The sequence below is a fragment of the Ambystoma mexicanum genome, chromosome 3q (assembly GCF_040938575.1).
Source record: "Ambystoma mexicanum isolate Mex_15411 chromosome 3q, UKY_AmexF1_1, whole genome shotgun sequence".
Classification (NCBI taxonomy): Eukaryota; Metazoa; Chordata; class Amphibia; order Caudata; family Ambystomatidae; genus Ambystoma; species Ambystoma mexicanum.
Genome location: NC_090926.1, coordinates 594,548,642 through 594,569,505, shown reverse-complemented (window position 1 = coordinate 594,569,505; position 20,864 = coordinate 594,548,642). Strand labels below are relative to the sequence as shown.

At 55.1% G+C, this 20,864-nt stretch overlaps 1 protein-coding gene across 5 annotated transcripts in view; it reads left to right on the top strand.

The window, feature by feature from the left end:
• MGMT (O-6-methylguanine-DNA methyltransferase) overlaps positions 1 to 20,864 on the top strand; it is a 307,544-nt gene that overhangs the window by 42,534 nt on the left and 244,146 nt on the right. The window lies entirely within an intron of this gene.

Here is a 20,864-nt window from a genome sequence, read left to right as displayed (position 1 = left end):
CCTACATACACTGGTGTCGTCACCTACGACAGCACAGGCATCAACATTGCACATATGATGCAGGACAGTGCCTGCGCACGCACCAGAACCCCCCTGCGCCATGGCTGCAGACAGTTGCTGCATGTGGAGATTGCTGAGGAGCCTGACTCAAATGGTGAACAGAAAGCAGCCATGGAGTCCTATGAACAATATGAGGGGGACACCATACCTGGATTCACTCTAGCGACACCCCCAAGCCCACACAGCCCGTGACCACTGCCAGACAGTAACCTGCATGCAATAAGGGCACAGATGGAACAGATTAAGCTCCAGCAGGTGGACATACACACAATGGCTGGTGAGCAGCTCACAGAGATGCGTGAAATCCGCAATACCATACAGGGGAGCAGAGGGTGGGCAAACACACAGATGCCTCATCTGCCACAGCGCTGCCCTATAACAGGCCATGCAGTTGACATTACCATACATCTGTGCCCAGGGTTCTGAGCCCTCAACCAGCAATACGCCCACTGAGAGCTCACTAGAAAGCACACCAAGGCAAAGGTCCATCCGCCTCCGCAGCTCAAGGCTCCAGGTGTCAGACCCCCAAAGCCAAATGTGCCCAGAAGTAATGCATGGACATAGTGGTGACACTGATGTAAACTGTTGGGGATTTTGAGTGGGTAGGGTGTTTTGGGGGGGGGTTGAGTGGGCAGGATGTATTTGGGATGAGTGTTGGGATGGGATGTACACTACATGTATATCCAGAATGGTACTTGACATCATAAAAAGAAAATTCACACTTGCAACCTTGAATGGACATCAATCATTGTGTGCATGTATTTATTGTGTCCAATGAACAGTGAAGTTAGCATTGCCCGAGTAATTGGCAGGCAGCATCAGAAAAAGTTCTCTATCAGCTCCTGGCGGGTAATGCGACCCAGCCTGGCATCTGCATGTGCAGTATCCGCATGTGTGGCATCCGCAGGCACGTCTCCATCATCCTCAGGTGCACATGTCCACATCTGGTGGCAGGGGTACGTTGCATATGTTGTGCAACATGCCACATGCCAACACGATCTTGCCAACCTTGTCTGGCTTGTACATGAGGGCCCCCCCCCAGTACGATGTAGACATCAGAAGCATGCCTTCCACATGCCAAATGTGTGCTCAATTGCCACCCTGGTCCGAATGTGTGCACGATTGTATGCCACATCATGTCACCTGCAAGGGGGACAGACATAGGGCATGTCAGTGGCTACAGTGGATGAGTGTACCTTTCAAGCACTGTGACAATGTTCAGGGTAAGTAGACAGCCCATATGCGAACGCACATTACACCTTTATGCATGTGGGTCATTGGATGAGTGGTGTGCATTCCTGTCAGGCATGTCATCTTGGTACTACGTTGCAACCATGTTGCTCCGATACAACAGAATGGTATTTGCAGGCACAACACAGACACATGGGGAATGGACAGGAGGTGCACAGTACTCACACCATGGTTCAGTTCATGTACATTTGTGGGCCCACAGGGCCTTGTGGCATTCTGACCTCCAGGTGTTGCAAGTGGACATGCATGTGACAGAGAAGGAGGGCAGATGGGATGTGCAAGTGCGTTTGCTGGCCCGGGAGTGGTTACTGATGTGTTCCCCGGTGGGGGACACTGGCTAGATGCTAGGCCAGGGTGGACGCAAGTGTGGTGTGCACATGCACTGCGTATGGTGCATGCTAGGACATAGGTGGGAAGTGGTGGGAGGGTGGTGGTGTAGAGTAGGCAGGGGCCTGATGCCCTGTGAGTACCATGTGGCCATAGACCACATGTGTCAGCGACAGAGTGGTGATTGTCAGGGGAGGGTGAGTGGTGAAGAGGTAGGGATGGGTATTGGGTCATCCATACATCAGTTGATGGTTCTGTCTGTTAGGGACAGGGGACCATTCCAGTGAGATGACCCACCTACAGGTGGGGGTGGGGGCGTTGGGGGGTTGGAGAGCATGCTCAATGATGTGCACACACCGCATGAGTGTGTGCCATGGTTGTGAGCGCACAGGACTGGTCTGGATAACATGCCATGCCTTTGCCTGTTGAGGGGTCACCCCGTTGCTTGCCATTGGGTGCACTTCTGTTCAATGGAAATGTTCTGCACTGAGTGATACAGTGTGGCCCCATTTGTCAGGCTTGCAGTGCTATGCTTTGGTTTTCTACCTTGCAGGTGTCGTTGTGCACGCACAGTGTGTGTCTGTGGCTCAGCATCCCATGCTAATGCACAGTGCCATGACCATGATTCAATTGTTTCATCATGTGATGGGTGCCCCTGCTGTATGTGTAAGTTGCCATTGGTACAGGGGTGTGTTGTGGAATGTGGATGTTGAGCTCATCATGGGACTTTGTCGGTCCGATGCACATGTTCTTGGCTCACCTATGCACCCATGCCTGGGCACGATGATGGACCATGCTCTTTGTGTATTTGTCACTATTACATTTTGTTACATGTGGTCATGTAAGTCTATATGCTGTTTGGGTAGCACAGTTTGGCCACTCACTGCTGCTTTGTTTGTCATTTCACATGACGGTGGACAACAGCCACTGTTGTTGGGGGGTTGTAGGTTCGGTGTAGGGGGGACTTCTCAGCGCCACTCATTGCCATTGTGTCTACTACACCCCCAAATCCAGTCTCAGTGTACTGTGATTCCTACTCACCCAATGCCCAGGTATGTCCACTGTCCCTCTCCATGAACGCTGGCAGTGTGCTGTTTCGCAATACCATGCCATCATGTGTTGATCCTGGGAACCGGGCACAGTAGTGGGTAATCGTGAGGTCGGCATCACAGGTGATCTGGACGTTCAGTGAGTGGTACTGCTTCCTGTTCCTATAGACTTCCTCATGGGCATGTGGTACAACCAACTCAACTTGCATACAGTCCAGGGCTGTCACCACATTAGGCATGCCTGCCATAGTGTAGAAGCTTGCCTTAGTGGCATTCACCTGTACCAGGATGGTTGGGAGTGCAATGTGCTGTCCCACATGCAGCAGGAGTGCGTCCAGCACCTCCACCAATACTTTTGAAAATGTTGGCTGTACTAATCCGTGCAGCTGATTTATGGTATGCTGTAAGGTGCCCGTTGCTAGAAAATGCAGGACTGACACTACCTTCACCATCGGTGGTATGGCTGTGCGGGTGCCAATGTCTCCCTGGATCATGCTGAGGACATATGCTATGCTCTCCCTGTTCAGGTGGTACAGGGTTAGGATTTGCATGTCACTGAGGGTCCATGGTGTAGCTGTACACAGAGTACTGGTGCACGCCTTGCATGGCACCTTCTCCTCCTCTGATTCCTCATCCTCACCCTCCTGTCCAGTGCCTCTTGGCCCCTCTGTTGGTCCTCCAGCTGCTGCAGCGCTATGTTGGCTTGCAGCAGCTGCAGGTCAATGCTGACTGCAGACAGTGGCAGCATTGTGGTGTTTGGAAGTGTGTGTGTGTGTTGAAGGTGTGGCCTTTTTTACCTCCTCCAGGCTGCATTGGGTGCACCTGCATGCATTGGGTGCACCTGTGGCCTCATTCCCCACACCTGCATGCATTTTCTGCCATTGACCACCTGCTTTCAGGTAGAGGTTTCGTTGCCTAGTGTTTGCCTATTTTACTGCCATTTTTTGTCCGGTGTTCCCGGAAAGGTGAGGCTTGTGATCTGGCGGTGTTGCCATATTGGCGGTGTTCCCGACAATTATTTGGGGTCCGGCCACTGCACATCAGTGCTGGTTTCTCTGGCGCCTTACTTAGCATACGTGTGTTGCCATTGGCGGATTTCTTGCCTTCCTGGGGCTCCCCCTAATGCATAGTTTGCTGGTCTGGTAAAAGTGGCAGTATGCAGTATTACTGCCACTTTTTTACCAGACCACCCGACTTGTAATGAGGCCCAATGTCCGGTGAACCACTAATTCCCTCACCTACAGAACACCTAACAATTTCACCCAAAACACGTACGTGACAGGAGACCTCAATAGATACCCAGACCCTCTACATCTCTCCTTACTTCACAACCTACCCTCACCTGCAATCCACAGTGCACAGATGTCCGGTGAAAACGGAGGACATGATACATTGTAGTGTATAAGTCCCCATCTGTACGTGTTTCCTTTTACAAGATTATACTACACATTAGCGCTGGAGCCCTGCTGATGAAGATGTAAAGATCAGAAACCAAATAATCAATATTGTGGAAAAAAAGAAGATCTAAAACAGTCAGGGGGTAATTCACAGAATTCAGCGCACAAGTGGCGCACGCGGCTGGCGCACAGTGTGCGCGTGTGAATCCCTGCGTCATCCGCGTGCGCCAAAATACATTTCCGCGCACAGCGTATTCATGGATTCCAGCCACCAAAACCAGCCGTGGCGCACAGTGGCGCAGCGACCCTGCAGCAGCACCAGTTATGCCCCCAAGAACGCCCCTTGCGCAGGGAAAAGCCATCAAAATCCCCAATCCAGTGCAAAGAGCTGTGCTAACCCTGTACCAGCACGGCAAGCGGGCTACGTGTATCACTGGGGTGCGCGTGAAGTACCTCACGTCATTCCAGCTGGGTACGTGTATTTCAGGGGTGCACTGGAAGTTCCACACGCGATTCCATCAGGGTAAGTGTACATCAGGGGTGTGCGGGAAGTTTCACACGTGAATTCAGCAGGGTACATGTATATCAGGGGTGCGCGGGAAGTTCCACACGCGAATGTCCTGGGTACGTGTATTTCGGGGTGTGCGGGAAGTTTCACACGCGATATCAGCAGGGTAGGTGTATTACTGGGGTGCGCTGGAAGTTCCACACGCGAATGTCCTGGCTACGTGTATCTTGGGGTGCGCGGGAAGTTTCACACGCGATATCAGCAGGGTACGTGTATTCCAGGGGTGCGCTGGAGGTTCCACACGCGAATGTCCTGGGTACGTGTATCTTGGGGTGCGCGGGAGGTTTCACACACGATATCAGCAGGGTACGTGTATTTCAGGGGTGCGCTGGAAGTTCCACACGCGAATGTCCTGGGTACGTGTATCTTGGGGTGCGTGGGAAGTTTCACATGCGATATCAGCAGGGTACGTGTATTTCAGGGGTGCGCTGGAAGTTCCACACGCAAATGTCCTGGGTACGTGTATCTAGGGGTGCGCGGGAAGTTTCACACGCGATATCAGCAGGGTACGTGTATTTCACGTGAATTGGCCATGTGGGTCCTCCCAGGTGTTCGCTCCACAACCTCCACGGCCCCTGCAGCCAGCCCACACCACGGGGGACTAGCCTGCACCCCCACTCATGTCCCCCTGCACCCCCACCCCCCAGCACTGTGGTGCTCCCTCCACCAGGCTCCCACTCATGTTCCCCTGCACCCCCACCCCCCAGCACTGTGGGGCACCTGCCAGCAGGCCCCCACTTATGTCCAACTCATGTCCCCATGCACCCCCACCCCCCAGCACTGTGGTGCACCCTCCACCAGGCTCCCACTCATGTCTCCCATCACCCCCACCCCCCAGCACTGTGGTGCACCCTCCACCATGCCCCAACTCATGTTCCCCTGCACCCCCACCCCCCAGCACTGTGGGGCACCCTCCACCAGGCCCCAACTCATGTTCCCCTGCACCCCCACCCCCCAGCACTGTGGGGCACCTGCCAGCAGGCCCCCACTCATGTCCAACTCATGTCCCCCTGCACCCCCACCCCCCAGCACTGTGGTGCACCCTCCACCAGGCCCCCACTCATGTCCAACTCATGTTCCCCTGCACCCCCACCCCCCAGCACTGTGGGGCACCTGCCAGCAGGCCCCCACTCATGTCCAACTCATGTCCCCCTGCACCCCCAACCCCCAGGACTGTGGTGCACCCTCCACCAGGCCCCCACTCATGTCCAACTCATGTTCCCCTGCACCCCCACCCCCCAGCACTGTGGGGCACCTGCCAGCAGGCCCCCACTCATGTCCAACTCATGTCCCCCTGCACCCCCACCACCCAGCACTGTGGTGCACCCTCCACCAGGCCCCCACTCATGTCCAACTCATGTTCCCCTGCACCCCCACCCCCCAGCACTGTGGGGCACCTGCCAGCAGGCCCCCACTCATGTTCCCCTGCACCCACACCCCCCAGCACTGTGGGGCACCCTCCACCAGGCTCCCACTCATGTCTCCCATCACCCCCACCCACCAGCACTGTGGTGCACCCTCCACCAGGCCCCCACTCATGTCTCCCATCACCACCACCCCCCAGCACTGTGGTGCACCCTCCACCAGGCCCCAACTCATGTTCCCCTGCACCCCCACCCCCCAGCACTGTGGGGCACCTGCCAGCAGGCCCCCACTCATGTCTAACTCATGTCCCCCTGCACCCCCACCCCCCAGCACTGTGGTGCACCCTCCACCAGGCCCCCACTCATGTCTCCCATCACCCCCACCCCCCAGCACTGTGGTGCACCCTCCACCAGGCCACAACTCATGTTCCCCTGCACCCCCACCCCACAGCACTGTGGGGCACCTGCCAGCAGGCCCCCACTCATGTCCAACTCATGTTCCCCTGCACCCCCACCCCCCAGCACTGTGGTGCACCCTCCACCAGGCCCCCACTCATGTTCAACTCATGTTCCCCTGCACCCCCACCCCCAGCACTGTGGTGCACCCTCCACCAGGCCCCCACTCATGTCTCCCATCACCCCCACCCCCGTGGTGCACCCTCCACCAGGCTCCCACTCATGTCTCCCATCACCCCCACCCCCCAGCACTGTGGTGCACCCTCCACCAGGCCCCCACTCATGTCCAACTCATGTTCCCCTGCACCCGCACCCCCCAGCATTGTGGGGCACCTGCCAGCAGGCCCCCACTCATGTCCAACTCATGTCCCCCTGTGCCCCCAGCACTGTGGTGCACCCTCCACCAGGCCCCCACTCATGTCCAACTCATGTCCCCCTGCACCCCCACCCTCCAGCACTGTGGTGCACCCTCCACCAGGCCCCCACTCATGTCCAACTCATGTTCCCCTGCACCCCCATCCCCTAGCACTGTGGGGCACCTGCCAGCAGGCCCCCACTCATGTCCAGCTCATGTCCCCCTGCACTCCCACCCCACAGCACTGTGGTGCACCCTCCACCAGGCCCCCACTCATGTCCAACTCATGTTCTCCTGCACCCCACCCCCCAGCACTGTGGGGCACCTGCCAGCAGGCCCCCACTCATGTCCAACTCATGTCCCCCTGCACCCCCAGCCCCCAGCACTGTGGTGCACCCTCCACCAGGCCCCCACTCATGTCCAACTCATGTTCCCCTGCACCCCCACCCCCCAGCACTGTGTGGCACCTGCCAGCAGGCCCCCACTCATGTCTCCCATCACCCCCACCCCCCAGCACTGTGGTGCACCCTCCACCAGGCTCCCACTCATGTCTCCCATCACCCCCACCCCCCAGCACTGTGGTGCACCCTCCACCAGGCCCCAACTCATGTTCCTCTGCACCCCCACCCCCCAGCACTGTGGGGCACCCTCCACCAGGCTCCCACACATGTCTCCCATCACCCCCACCGCCCAGCACTGTGGTGCTCCCTCCACCAGGCCCCCACACATGTCTCCCATCACCCCCACCCCCCAGCACTGTGGTGCACCCTCCACCAGGCCCCAACTCATGTTCCCCTGCACCCCCACCCCCCAGCACTGTGGGGCACCTGCTAGCAGGCCCCCACTCATGTCCAACTCATGTCCCCCTGAACCCCCACCCCCCAGCACTGTGGTGCACCCTCCACCAGGCCCCCACTCATGTCTCCCATCACCCCCACCCCCCAGCACTGTGGTGCACCCTCCACCAGGCCCCAACTCATGTTCCCCTGCACCCCCACCCCCCAGCACTGTGGGGCACCTGCCAGCAGGCCCCCACTCATGTACAACCCATGTTCGCCCTCACCCCCACCCCCCAGCACTGTGGTGCACCCTCCACCAGGCCCCCACTCATGTCCAACTCATGTTCCCCTGCACCCCCACTCCCCAGCACTGTGGTGCACCCTCCACCAGGCCCCCACTCATGTCTCCCATCACCCCCACCCCCCAGCACTGTGGTGCACCCTCCACCAGGCCCCAACTCATGTTCCCCAGCCAAGATGTCATCACAATCTAGATCCCTGGTCCCTATGGGCAGCCTCCAAATGCAAAACACCCACCCGAGTATTGCATCCACCCACTTAGAAATGGCAATAACATGATAGAACCCCAATTGCAAGTTTGGAAACACACACATGTCCCTCACATACACCCAATGGGTGTCAGTGAATCTCAAAACCCATATCATGATATGCATGAAACCAATGAGATGATACTACACATTGAAGTTTGAACAAAAAATATGTATTAAAGGAAACATAAATTGAATCAAAAATAAACAAACAGAAATGGGAATGTAAAAAAATAAAAAGAAGCATGTCCGTGAAAAAATGCAAAACCAAAAATCATAATCCAAAGGAATGGTGTCCAAAGTCACAGTCCACAAAAGAAAATCCAATGGAAAATTATAATTGAAAGCCATTGCTCCATGGTTAAATTGTAAAAAAAAAAGAAAATCCAACAGTCAACTATGTACAGATGAACAAGCCAGGGCCCATGATCCCAACAGAAGAAATGAAACCTATCTAATAACACTACCTAATAAAAAAAAAATATATACAAAAATGTGGCCCATTGTCCAAAAGGTCCCAAAAAAATGCAAAACCAAAGGAAACCTAACACTAACTACAGAACTATGTACAAGGGCAGCGGGCTAGTCCGACGGCTCACTTTTGGATGTCCCGGGCCAGGGCATCATCGAACTCCTGCTCAATGTCCCAGAGGCGGTCCTCCTCCATGGCCCCGAGGGTCCGCAGGGCCGTTGACGTGTCCACCTCCAACCCCCTGCGGATTGCCTCGAGGTACTCGGCCCGCCTCAGGGCCCTCCGCATGGAGTTCTCCGCCCTGACCATCGTGAGCCGTGCCTCTTCCGCCCGCTGCCGCACCGCATCTATGGCGTGGCCCAACCGCTGCCACACGGAAGACACTTTCTGTCCTGGGTCCTCCTGCCCTCCGGCCGATGCCTGCCCCTCTGATGTCGAAGGCCCCGAGCCTTCATGGTTCCCAGCACGTTGCTGCTGCTGCTGTGCCTCTGCCCGTGCACTGCCTCCTGCTGCCTGCACATCCTCCGCTGGCTGGGGTGCAGTCGTTGATGTGGCCACCCCTGCTGGACGTCCGACTCCCGACTGTGGCACGGATGCCTCCTCCACCAGCCTGGCCGCAACATCAGAGGCAGCTCCACAGGGCACCCAGGTGACTGATGGGTGGGAAGATGGCACGGAGGACGACTGGCGCATAGGGGGTTCAGTTGAGGAGGGGGTCGTAGCAAGCCCCATCAAACGGAGGAATCCGGCCTGGGTGACCTGTCCCAGTAGGCCGGCGCGGTCAACGAGCCATTCGAGATGACGTGCAGTCTCCTCATGAAAAGACTGCAGGTCACCTCGCATGGCCCATTGACGCAACGCCACACCAGTCAGGACAGGCTCAACCCGGACCGGATAGCCACGTCCGCAGGCAGAGGAAGGCCAGTTGTCGTGAGCTCATCCCCTGCCTGAAAACGGGTCTGGACGTAGGCATCCCTGCTGGTGCAAGATGATGCAGGGACAGGATCAGGGACAGGATTGCACACAGAAACCTCCGCGGCGGCCTGTGCTGCCTCCTGTCCCTGGTCCTGTACTGCACCACTAGCACCAATGGAATCCCCACCTCCAGACCCCGTCTCTGTTGCTTGCACAGCCTCCTCCTCCACCAAACCCCCCACCAACCTGGATGACTCCGTGCCATCTTCCCCCGTTGGGCCCTGTGGGGTCCCAGCTGCCCCTTCTGCTGCCGAGGAGTCCAACTCCAACCTCCGCCTCTTGGACCTCCCCCCGGCAGCTGCGGCCTGGGACTCGGCACCGGACTCCTCACTCCCCGACGAGATCACAACCTGGGAGGGGAGCCGGGCCTTGCGTCTCTGGCTGGCGGTGGGATCCCCGCCGCTGTGCTCCACAGCACCTTCTCCGCCCTCTTCATCAGTTGACGCTGCAGACAGGGAGAAATAAAACACAGGCATCAGGGCACTGTACAATGGACACATACACACATGAGAGTTGTACATGAGTGGCATTGGCAAACCTCAGACATGCCATCACAATCCCCAACACACATGTCATTTCAACTCGCACACATGAGCCATACCACAGCCATATCGCAACTGCCAGCACCATCCATACACATACAACAGCATGAGCAGGCAAAGCTGAGCCAGACATCACATGCAACACAGGAAGTGCACTATACATGTACACACACCACCACACTTGCATGCATGTGTACACCTCTGCCAAGTGTCGCAGTGTTCAGATGGGCATCCATGTCACATCTGCCAATCAGGCTTCCACATCCCGCTGTCACATGCATCCATGTTGCATCACTGTTGCACCCTTGTCAAATACACACAAATGCACATGTACACAGTGCTGATACATGCAGCTGAAAACAACAGACATGCGTGACATCACGAACATGTCTACTTACATACACATTCATCCAAACATGTGCGCCCACACAACTGCATTTGGCATGCAAGCCTACACACACAAGCACCATCCATGTCTCACACATTACAGTCCTCGCATGTGTTAGCCTCACGGCCCTGTACACCCCCACCCATACTCGACCCCATACAAACAGGTGTGCAACCTGCACACTACTGTAACATCACCACACGCACAGCTCACAATCAGGATGCATGTACACTTACCGTTCGACTCCAGACGGGTCTGCCCCTTAGCATCCGCTGCATTCAAGAGGCGCCGGGCCTTGTTCAGGGTCCTGGACCTGAAGTCCTCCCAGCGCTTCTTGACTTGTTGGAAGTCTCAGACTGCCACCCCCTCCGCGTTGATGGCAGTCACGATGTCCGTCCAGATCCGAGTCCGTCCTTCCCTGTCGGCACGCACACTTCCGAAGAGGGCATCATACTGCCCCAGGACTTGCTCCACCAGGACACCAACTTCCCTGGCACTGAAGCTGGTGCCCCTCTGCCTCTCTGGCCGGGGGTTGTCAGTGGTGCCAGATGTTGCAGTGCCCGACATGACAACCCCAGAGGCAGGAGTGGGTGGGCAACTGGGTCCTGGGGCTGGGCTGTGGAGCGATGGAATCCCAGTCGGGAGTCTTCGGTTCCAGCAGGGGTGGTCACAGCAACAGCACCCCTGGCTGATGTGCAGGCAGCAAATGGCAGGGCACGTGGGCAGCAGGCAGTCAGGCAGCAGCAGATGGCAGGTGGGAGCGTGCTCGGGGCTCTGGGGGGCAGTAATTCGGCCTTCTGGGCAGGAGCGTGGTCTTCCGTGTGCTTACGCGTGGCCAGCTTGATACGGAGTGATTTGGCACGTGAAAATTCTGCACGTCAGCGTGCAATTCGAGGAAAGGCCCTTAGCGCGTAAGCGCGTCTGCACGCATACGCAATTTCATTGACAGAAGGCCCCTCAAGCGCAAGCGCCCCTGTGACGTGACGCGCGCAGGTGTGCATGGGCATTTCAGCGCGCGTGAAAAACTGCACGTCCGTGTGTAATCCGAGGAAAGGGGCCATGCGCGTAAGTGACGTGATGCGCACGGGCGTTTCCCTCAGCACGGGTTAAAGGTGAGCGGGCCCAGCAGTTCGCTGTACGTGCCTTTCGTGGAGACTGACGTGTTTTGCTGCTTCCTGTTGTTTCGAGCGTCATCACAACTTTACAGCTATCAAGGACGTAGCTCTTCTTTTGGCGGGGGTATTGGCTATGCGTGTTTTTCTGCATCGCGCTAGTCAGACGGTGAGTCGCACACGCTCTTTTTCCCACTGTGGGTGCCCCTGTGTATCGCACCCATTTTCGATGTCATAGTAGCCTGCGTGTCCCACGCGTACGCGTTATTCGTGTTACTGGGTGCCACCGCGTACTGCGGGAGGTTGAATCCACGCACGTAGGCTGCAGGGTTGCGTGCACGGTTTTACTGCAGTTTTGGGGTGCCTGAGCGTTGCGTGACCCGTCACTACATCACCGGGGTCACATACAGCCTTGCAGGTGCAGGGGGGCTGTTAACATCTTGCTTCCCACCCCCTTCACTCCAATTGCCCAGGTCAATTGTGGTGTACACCTCCCATTGGCACCACTCCATCTGTGCCGGCACTACTACATCTGTGCCATGGTTGGGAGGCCACCAAAGGTGAGGGGCGCCTCAGCTGGGTGTCCTCCTCGTGGCGGGCGTGGTAGGGGACGTGGCGTGGTGACCAGGGAGTAGGGGGACTCCAGGGTGTCCAGGGCAGCCACAGAGGGGGAAGAGGCAGGGGTGCACCACTTGAGCACAATGTTGTGCCATGTGTCGGTGCAGTCATGCCACCACCCCCTGTGGTTCCGGGGGATGCAGCTTCTGCATCTGGCACTGGCGCCCGTGTGACCCGGCAGTCTGTTCCATCGACTGCCACGGGCCCAAGGGTAGTGGTAGCTGCAGGTGCAACTGTGGACACCGCCACCCAGGCTCAGGGTCTGCCAGCGCAGGCTGCGTTGGCACTTGAGGAGCCCTGGATAGATCTCCAACAGGCCAGGAGGGAAACCATAGGGGCAGGCCGGGCTGCTCAGACCAAGACCTGGAGCAGTCATGTCATCTGCTGCCCCGAACAGCCGGGTGTTGGCAAGTGCAGGGGCAGATGCAACCAACAACACCCTGGTTGTGAGTCTGCCAACCAGGACTGTTGCGGTCAATGACCCTGCCACAACTGATGTTGCTGCGCAGGGTCCATTAGAGGGCACCCAGCTGCCACTGACACAAGTCAGGCCTTTGGTCATCCCTCCACCTGCCACTCCCTCGACTCAATCCACCGAACCCACTGGCCATACTGGTCAGGGCGGCATTAGCCAGCCAGGATCTGCGCCACAGTCTAAGAGGAGGAAGCTTGCACCTGCAGCACAGGCTGGGACCCCACACACAGCCACGACCTCCTGCATGTCGAGGAAGAAGCCTTTCTGCAAGCAGGAACTGGACTTGTTCGTGGACTACGTGCGGGGCCACAGCTGTCACATGCTAGTGGGTGGCAATAGTCAGACTACGGCTGCCCAACGTGACACCCACTGGAAGCATGTTGCGGAACATGTCAGTTCATTCGGCCATGAGGTGCGCACGGCGCAAGAGTGCAAAAAGCGTTGGAATGACATCAAACGCAGCACTAAGGCTAAGCGTGCCTCTAATTACAACTTGGCTTTGGTGACTGGCGGTGGGCCTGCACCAGAGGAGGAAGTGCTCACTCCGCATGAGGCACTCGTAGCGGAGTTCATACCACCTGAATTAGTTGAAGGAGTGGGAGAGATGCTGGACTTTGATGCCCAGTCCAGTGAGTGTTGATGCGTGTTTGTTGAGGAAGTGTGTGTTTCACTTGTGGGATGTGTTGTGCATGATTGCCACTACATGTGACGTGTACATGGTTCTGATGTGTAAGTAATGCAATGCTTCCGTGATGCATGTCTCCTCTGCCTGCATGCGGGTACTCCATGTAGGCATGCTCCCTTGCCCCTCCTCCGCCACTCTGCACCCGAGTTCCACCTTTGCACTGGTCTGCTTCAATCTTGCCAATGTGTACTTTCTTGTTCATGCGTCCTGTGTAGATGCTAACTTCCAGCGTAGAATCTGCCAGACATATGCCTTGTGGTACAGCCTTAGTACTTGATGCAGGGTATCTCACTTGTACTGTGCATAGGTCAGATGTCCCGCAGGGACATGAGTGCCCATTCATGCTCCATGTGCATTGCACGCATGCCCCTATGTGTCCTTGACTGGATGATCACTGTAATACAAGTCCTTGGTTACATACATTGCCTGGCATCTCATCAGCCTTCCCATGTCAACTGTGGCTCAGTCCTGCGTTGCACACATGTTTAGGGTCTGACAATCTGTGTGGCTCACAGGCCTCAGCCTGTTCAATGGCCAATGACTCTGTCCAACTGTTGTTGTGTCTTCTTCACACATGGGCGGCATCCAGAGTTTTCATCATGTGTCCTGCTTACTGTCCCAGCATCATTTGCAGTGTTGTCACTTGAATCACATTAAGCTGTTGATGCCAGTCAACACTGCCTGTCAATACACAGGTGTATTTGATACCATGCTAGGCATCCCTGCCTTGGTACTGGGGTGGAGGGGTGCTTGGCTTCTAGATATGGTACACATTGAATGCACAATGCACGTGATGTCTGAATTTGACATTGCACTGCCTTCACATTTCCTGGCACACACCATGGAGTCCTTGTACATGTAGGTAGTGAGTGGCGTACACATTTTCTGCACTGCATAGACCCACCTCCATGGAAACTTCCACCTTTCAACAGGTCTGATCACAGAAGCAATTCAAAGTTGACCCAGCATGCATGCCAGGTTATATGTTGTGTGTCATATGTCTGCCTGATGCGTTTGCTGTCGGTGTGTGTGTGTGTTGTGTGCTTCTGACATGTGTAGTGACCTTTTTTCTCTCTATTTTTCAGGTGATGACACAATGGAGATGGAGGATGGTGTCGTCATGCCAGACACAGGGTTGTTACCACTACATCAACCCGGCACTAGTGGGGGTCGTGGGGTGGTAGGCCACGAAAACCCCCAAGTGCTACAGTCCATCTTGACTCTGGCTGCCTATGAGTCCAGCCTTGATGACGACTCTGACGTCCATGTTGAGTTGGATGAGCATCAAGTCCATGTGTCAGGGGTGAGTGATTCTGATGTGGACACTCCTCTGTCCGCGACACCTGCACTGAGGGATCAGACAGTTTTGGTTCCTCCGCCCGTGGTGGATCGGGACGCAGGGTCACCCTCCACACCAGTCACTGATGTGCCTGGGACATCACGTCGACGGGGGCATGTAGTAGTGCAGCCGCGGGCGGTGCCAACACAGCGAGGACCCCGGGTCCTTGGGTCCCGCAGGGGTCAAGCCCGGCAACGCGGTCGCCGCGCACAACCGCAGTATACTGAGTGGGAGCAAGACATGACTGCCAATTCCGAACGGCAGGGGGCAGCAATGGAGAACATCGCTGAGAGCATGGAGCATGTGGCCCGATCTGTGCTCCCCCTGCTAGGCAGGTGCTTCTCCAGCAGCAGGCGGCACGGTCCACGGCCCGCTCGCTCAGGCTTGGCATGGCGGCCTCAGACAGGGCACGCCAGGCTGAAATGTCGTCTCTGCGTCAAGCAATTGCTGCTCACGCAGAGGCGCACATGGATGCCCTGAGGGAGAAGTATGCTTCCCTCAAATCCACTCTGGGTGTCCTTATGATGTCCCAGAGGCAGTGGGCAGAGGAGAGGTTTGCACAGCTTGAGCGTACCATCTCGGCTGAGCTACAGGCTTGCCGGGAGGTGCAGCGGTTGTCCAGCCAGGCCTTGCAGGAGGAACTCCGTGTTACACGTGCTACCTTGCAAGAGGAAGCACGTGTATCACGTGAGGTTCTGCATGCAGACCTACGTCACATCGCCACACAGAACCAGGCTCACCCGTCCGGCAGACTTGCTGCCGACGAGGGGCAAGCTGCAGCTAGGCGTGGCCAGGCTACTGTGGCACGTCCTCATTTCCAGGATGAGCCAGACTCGGACGACCATCTATCTCCCACATAGGTCGGCTGTGCAGGCGTTGAGCCCATGGAGGTTTTTTTTTTGGCTCAGCATCATCGCATGTGGATGTTGAGCAGCACCCCGTACCTCCCCCCTCCTGGGTGCCTCCCCTCCCCCCGGGTCGTATGTGGCCATTTTTGATTTTTCTTTTAGTTTAGTTAGTTTAGTTTCTGTTTGATAGTTAGTTTAATTAGGTAATGTAGGTTTTCCATAGTTAGTGTAATTAGTTAATATAGTTTAAAATTGCTTGTCTATTGTACTTTCATGTGACGGTGCGGTGCTTTGTGGCTTTTGAAGGCATCCACTGTCTGTTCCAGCTGGGCCCTTCAGGCTTGTCTTGTGTATGTGTTTGCTGCTTGGGGTCCTTGACTCACATATGCCACTCCTGCCTCCCTTATCCATGGGCTCGCAAGGATGGTTCGGTGTCACAACCTTTTACACAAGGGCTTTGGACTGTCATATCTGTGGCATGTCTGGTGCTGTGTGACTTGTGTTTACACCCCTATTGGGGATGATTTTGGTGTTATTGTCCACTGTTCAGCTTTTGCTAGATGGGGTGTTTCATGATTAATGTGTACATTCATTGCTATGCATTGTGTAGTATGTTTCTTATCTTTACTGTACACGTGCTTGTTGCAATTCATGCCGTAGATAGTGTTCCACAATTTGGATGTGAAAGACGGACTGATGGTGTGATTTCTGATGTGACTCTCTGACATGGTCAAGTAATGAGATGCCTGAAGAGACACACACAGATGACTTTGAAGCATTAATCATGTGTTTCATGCCCTTTCTGCAGGGGGATGAGCCTCCAGAGCACCTTTGCCAGCAGACATGGCCCATTGGACGTCGGAATTCTGGACACGTTTGTTGGTGCCCACATGCACATGTGTGCACAAGCAGAGGCACAGGGATTGCAGACCTACATCCTAGAACTGCTGACGTGTTCCAAGGAACTCCAGGCAAGGTGAGCAGCACAGGGGGGCCACAACACAGCAAAGCTTGCACCAGGTGAGTTGCACATGCAGGCTTAGTCACAGCACTGAGGATGAGCTTGGAAGAATATTGGTGTTGTAGCACACAATGCAGCTCAGATGTGTTGGTGGACTGATGGCTGTTGATTGTAAGGTTGTCTGGGACACCTTCAGGGGCAGTGGCACATACCCTCCGGTACACCAAGGTCCATTGAGGCACTTGTATCAACCATGTAGCCTTCCGAGACATGGAAAGGGGCAACTCACAGGGACATACAGCAAGGGACATACTCGGGTGCAGTGCATTTCATTTCCATGTACATTTTGATAAATGCACTGCCAACTTTGTTTCGGTCATGGTGGTACACAACTTGCTCTGAAGTCATGGCTTGCTATATGGGTATGTCTGCTTACCCAGGGAACATTGCATGTTGTGTGAATTGTGACACATTGGTGTTCCATTTGCCACACACCCACCGGTGGCTGACTTACTGCATTGACTGTGTATGACCCATCACAGGGTTAATGTTATATATGGATACGAAGCATCTACACCAGATTGTCTGTTTGTAGAGTAGTTTGTTACTATGGGGCATGTTTGGTGGTGTGTTTTGTGTAATTGGCACATACAGGTTGTTGACTGTGGCTCTCTTTGCAGCATTGCAGTGCTCCTGTAACCGGACCTGAAAGTGCGCAGGCAGGAGGCCAGCACTCAAAACCAGAGCTAAGTGTATTGTTTTTCTTTCAAACTGCTCTACATAGGCTTGCTGGGGGGTGCACTAATGCATGGATGAATGTGTAATTCAATTCGGTATGTTTTTTTCCCTCTAATCACCCAGAATCCTATGCAATTCTGAACCCTGTACCCTCTATCCGGTGTTCCTGCTTCCCGTACCTATCCAAGCAACGTTCCCTAACCCTCTTTCCCCGCTGGGGTTGCGGATGCCTGTGTAAGCCCCAAACTTGCAGGCGCCAAAACCCTAGAGGGGGTGGTTGGTTCGTGCCACTCCTAAGCCTGGACTACAGAAGGCCATGACAATGATGTCCAAGTTTGTTTGGATTGTGTATGTGTTCATGCAGGTAGTACATTTTCGTGCATTCCCTACTTTCATGTGTCATTCCTCCTCCCTTCTCCTGCCACTCATTCCAGTTATCCAGTGTGCCAACACCTGTCCCGACTGCATATCCCTGACCCTCCTTCCCCACCAGGGTCTCAGGGGCCTATGTGAGTTTGACCTTGCAGGCACCCGGGACACGGTGGGGGTGGTTGTTTCGTGACACTCCCGCGCCTGTACACGGGACCTGTGACAGTACACATCCGTTCATGGTGCATCATTCTATGTTATGTACCACACATGGTTCACATCCTGTTGTGACATTGTTTTACTGTGCTACCTTGGTTGTTGCATCATTGTGGTAGTACTTGGCCTTTGTGAGGTACTGCTACGTCAAGTCATCTACTGGAGGGTGTTCTGGTTCGTTTTTCTGGCTTGGATTTTGTGATTTTGGAAATGAGTGTGGATTCTGAGGGTGCAGGCACCTTTTTACACACAAGGTGGGAGATGGTGACGAAGGGGAAAGGTGATCCTGTGGGCAGGTGGAATTGAGGGTTGAAGGCTCCATGACCCAGGTGCAGTTGTTCAGTGGGTCATGGTCATTTGTGGGGGAGGGTGAGGGTTGTTGTTGATAGTTGCCTTGCCCTGCAGTGTGATGGGAACCCTGACATTGTAATGGTGGTATCCTATGTACATGTTGTGTTCTGCTGATCAATGCCTGTTCATGTGTTGTGTTTACCTTTCAGGTGCGAGGGGATAGTTGTGGTTTGACATGCTGGGGTGTACACATGGTGAATGCTCACATGTGATGTGTAGAGAACACTGATGGTCACTTGATTGCACATGCATATGTTGAGTGCATGTCCTTGCTGACCCACACACTTGCACTCTGATGCACTACATGTACAACCACCCCTGCATATCCACGTGTACACTGTTTGCCTTCTGGTGCCCACTGTGTCCCTGCAGCACATGTTCTGTGACCAATTATGGATCCTGTACATGCCTAATTTGCTTTTTGATGTGGTCTGTCGCTTAGATGTGATGCTCAGGGTGTGCATCACACACAATGGCTGTTCACTGTGCTGTGCGCTGGGCAGTGTGTTGCAGGAGTAGGACACAGCACACAGAAGCTGCAGTGTTGATTTTGCAATGCACAATGTGCATGTAGACAGGCATTCATTGTTATGTTACGTCTACAACTCTTGTAATGCATTTGGAAATTACTTATTTTGGGTGGGAGGTTGTTGGTCAGTCATTTCATCTGATTCCAGGTCAAGCATCATTGTCTGATGCCACTGTACATTTTGGACATTGCAATGTGTACCTTATTGTTACTGTGTTGGTGTATGGGTATTGCTTGCCATGTCATGTTGTGGTTTGGGAGGGTTTAAGTGACATAACAGTGATGGCCATGGCCTGTTTTGCAGGTGTGTGTGATTCACACCTTGCATGTCAGGGTCATCCGCTTCTCAAAGCAACTAGCTGGGGGTAGATCTCTCTCCGCGGCAGGGCCCTCCCTCTGGAACAGCCTTCCTGCCTCACTGGAACTTGAGGAGAACCATCTCCGGTTCGGGAAGCACCTCAAGACCTTCCTCTTTGCTTCTGCTTTCTCTCTGCCTCTCCCTTGCTAAATTCTTCACTGGAACTGCATTGGATCTGCAACTGGGCCACTCTCACCGACCTCGGTCCCTGGCCCAGCCACTCTCCACTTGCACTGCCTCCCTGGCAACACCTGCACTGCGGGACTGTCTCTCTATCCCTACAGCCCCCCCTTCCCAGCACTTGTCTGCACTTACCTTTGCAGTTGCCACCAGCTGGCCTATGTATTTGTTTTTTGGTCTACTTACCCTGTACTGCACTCCCCCCCTCCCCTTCCCCTTGCACTTTTCCCTTCCCCCTACCCCTGCACTTGCACAATCTAAATGACACCTGGCCTAGTAGTACCGTTGTCTGTCTTCCCTTGTTCCCCCCTCCCTGCCTCATCGCACCTTGAAATACTTGTGTATAGGCCATGTCATGTCATATGTGTGCCATTTGGTCACACAGGATAGCTTGTGTTTAAGTAGCTAGGGATGCAGACAATGTGGCACTTCCATGGCAACTATCTCAGGGTGGTAGGGTTGTGACAGTTGACTGTCTCTTTGTCATCATCGATTGTCACCTGGTATGTGCCAGGCCTGTGTGCACTCCGCAGGGGTGGGAGTTTAGGTGAAAAATGTGGCCACAAGCTGGGTCCGGGCTTCCTCGCCACGTGCCCTGTCCCCTCCCATGGGCAGCGCCTGTGCCTGTGGTTGGGGATGTGGGGGCACCACCATGTCCACCGGGACGCCCTGCCGTGTTGCAACATTGTGCAGGACACATGCTGCCACAATGATCCTGCACACTACTGGTGGTGCATAGAGTAGCTGCCCGCCAGAGCGGTCAAGGTAGCGGAAACGTGACTTGAGCACTCCGAATGTGCACTCCACTATGGCCCTGGTTGCAATATGGGCGGCGTTGTATTTTACCTGGGGTGGTGTGGTGGGGTTCCGGATTGGCGTCATCATGTAATTATTGGGGTTTGTTTATTTGTGTGTGTGTGTGTGTGACATGCATGCATGTGCAAGGGCATTTGTACTCACCTAGGAGCCAGGTGTCGCCATGCTGCCCAGCTTCCAGGGCCCGGCTCAGGGCGGACATTCTGTATATGAAACTGTCATGGGTGGAGCCAGGGTAGTTTGCATAGACAGAGGTGATGATTCCCTTTGCATCGCATACCACCTGTACATTGATGGAATGCCAGTGCTTGCGGTTTCGGTAGATGTGCTCAGTGGCCCTAGCGTAGGGCCACATGGGTGCAATCTATGGCACCGAGCACTTTGGGGAAGTGTGCCACCCTGAAAAAATCCAGGACAATGGCCTGCCTTTCTGCGGGTGTTCTGGGCATGTATATGTGCCTGCTGACTGAGGGGCGCGCTGCCATGATTGCCAGTACCTGGTGTAGGCAGCGTGACTGCGTGGCCTGTGAGACCCCCCCACTATGGCAGTAGTCCGCTGAAATGACCCAGTGGCCAAAAAATGCAGGACATTGAGCAGCTTCTCCAAGGGGCTCAATGCTTGGGAGCAAAGGGTGGGGGATGTAAGGTCATCTTCCCACTACCTGACCAGGTCTAGGATGATGTGGGGTGAAAACCTATACCTGCCGTAGACCTGGTCGTCAGGCATCCCAAAAAGGC